The sequence below is a fragment of the Micromesistius poutassou genome (assembly GCF_964030765.1).
Source record: "Micromesistius poutassou genome assembly, contig: SCAFFOLD_6687, whole genome shotgun sequence".
In the NCBI taxonomy this organism is placed as follows: Eukaryota; Metazoa; Chordata; class Actinopteri; order Gadiformes; family Gadidae; genus Micromesistius; species Micromesistius poutassou.
In genome coordinates, this window is record NW_028176915.1 from 1 (window position 1) to 2,500 (window position 2,500).

The following is a 2,500-nucleotide window of genomic DNA, read 5'->3' on the forward strand; positions in this document are numbered from 1 at the left end:
CCTCTCTCCTATTGGCTGGAGCTACGACGGCCCCACCCCCGGCTGCCATCTCTATCGTAAGTCCGCCGAGCCGTGTTCGCAGGCACACACACGCACACACACACACACACTCACTCACTCACTCACTCACTCACTCACTCACTCACTCACTCACTTCACTCACTCACTCACTCACTCACTCACTCACTCACTCACTCACTCACTCACTCACTCACTCACGCACACACACACCTCATATGAATAGAGGGAGGTGCTGTACGTTATGGAGATGAACCAGCTTCACTGGCCTCGTCTCTGCTACACCGGCGACGTCTAGCTGCCTTTTGATCCCCTCAGCTGTTGTGCCGCCGTAGCGTACCATCCTGACGTGACTCACAGGACACGTCAACGTGCGGTGTCTCAGGAGCAGGGAGTGGTGTCCGGGTAGAGTCACACTGATTTTTATTTTGAAATTTTTTCAAATGCTTAATGGTCTCTCTCTCGCTCTCTCCCCCTCTCGCTCTCGCGCTCTCCCCTTCACTCTCATCACTCACTCTCTCTCTCTCTCCCCCTCTCCCTCACTCTCTCTGTCTCACTCTCTTCCTCTCCCTCACTTTCACTCCCTCACTTTCTCCCTCACTGTCTCACTCTCCCGCTCTCTCTTTCCCTCACTCTCCCCCTCACTCTCTCTCCTTCCCCTCCCCCTCCCTCTCTCCCTCCCTCCCTCCCTCACTCTTTCACCCCCTCGCTCTCTCTCCCTCCCCTCCCTCCCTCACTCTCTCTCTCTCTCCCCTCCCTCACTCTCTCTCTCTCCCTCCCCTCCCTCCTCCCCTCACACTCTCTCTCTCTCTCCTCTCCCTCCCTCACTCTCTCTCTCTCTCTCCCTCCCTCACTCTCTCTCTCTCTCTCTCTCTCTCCCTCCCTCCCTCCCCTCACTCTCTCTCTCTCTCTCCTCCCCCTCCCCCTCTCTGCAGCCTCAACGTGACGATCCGTAGCGACCGCCGCGGTACGTGCCGCGGGGACCCACCTGGTGCACGCCTGCGTGGGCTACTGCGAGTCCAGCGCCTTCCCTCCCGCTACTCGGTGCTGGCGGCGTCCAACTTCACCCACAACATCACCTCCACCTCGCGCTGCTGCACCATCAGCAAGGAGGCCAGGTGAGGGGAGGGACGGAGAGGGGGAGGAGAGGTGGGCAGAGGGGGAGGAGGGAGGGAGGGAAGGGGAGAGAGGGAGAGAGGGAGAGGGGGAGAGGGGGAGGGAGGGAGGGAGGGAACGGGAGAGGTGGAGAGAGGGAGAGAGGGAGAGGTGGGCAGAGGGGGAGGGAGGGATAGGAGAGAGGGGTGGGCAGAAACGGGGGGTTGAGGGATGGGGGAGAGGGGAGGAAAGAGGGAGGGAGGGATGGGGAGACAGAGACGGGGGAGAGCTGGAGATCAGGGGGGATGGGAGAGGAGTGGACAGAAGAGGGGGAGGGGGAGAGGGGGAGACGGGGGGAGAGAGCAAGGGGGGTTGTATGCAGGTATGTTAGTTTATGTATGTGTTTATGTATGTGTATGCCTCCCTTTAGGTCAAAGTTCGCCTGGATTGCCCGCGAGGTCGTCACCATGACGACATCAAAATCCTGACGGCGACGGCGTGTCGCTGCGACATGTGCCGCAAGTCTCGTTACTGACGCGCCAGCCGACCAATCAGAGCCCTCCTGTATTACCCCGCCCTCTCACTAAGAGGGACCAGGCCATTGGATGACAGGGGACGTGTCTGTTGCTGTTGTAAAGTTATTTAAATTAAACGGAAAGAAGGGGAAGGTAGAAACCGAGAGAAAGGTACTTTGTGTGTCTGTGTGTACGTATGAATGTATGTATGAATGCATGAGACCCTTTAAGACAAACTTGATTAACACAAGATCTGCGTTGCTTCGTCATCTGTCATATCGACCGGCTCACTGAGGCTCTGTTTGTGCGTCGTACATTTTTAATGTCCGTTAAATTTCTCTTTAAAGATTCCACTTTAAGGGCCCGAATGTTACACATCAACAACACGGTACACTGGACACTGAGCGTTCATGTTCACTACGTTGCTCTTCCATCATCGTCCATCGATGGCTGCGAGCAAAAGGCCTGGAAAGGAGATCCGTTTGTTGTCTCTCTACATCGTACAACAGAAATGTAACGAGGTACACACTCTTGGCAGTATTGTCCACGTTACATGACATTAATAAGCAATTTGATCAAATTCACACAATATCTGCATTGCTGTTTCATTCTTTCCGATAACCACTAAACACAAGTCACAACAGTTAAGAATGTAGAAACTTTATTATTTATATTTATGAATTTGAGCTTGGGACATTTTGTAAATACTGATCTCTGGGTGTCGCCAGATGTTGATGCACTGTATAAAGTCGTATTTCAATAAATGTGTTATTCTGAATCTTAAGTTGTGTGTTTGGTTTGTGTGCGTATTTGTGTTATTATTTTTTTTTAATAAAGTGGTGACGTCGTGGCCACCGCTGTAGATTGTTCCA

General features: G+C 53.5%; 1 pseudogene across 1 annotated transcript; it reads left to right on the top strand.

The window, feature by feature from the left end:
• Positions 1-7: 7 nt before the first annotated feature.
• LOC311377472 (glycoprotein hormone alpha-2 pseudogene) lies at positions 8-1,648 on the top strand (annotated as a pseudogene). Its single transcript has 3 exons — positions 8-72; positions 954-1,136; positions 1,544-1,648. The product of its transcript is annotated as a glycoprotein hormone alpha-2 pseudogene (transcript).
• The last annotated feature ends 852 nt before the right edge of the window (positions 1,649-2,500 follow it).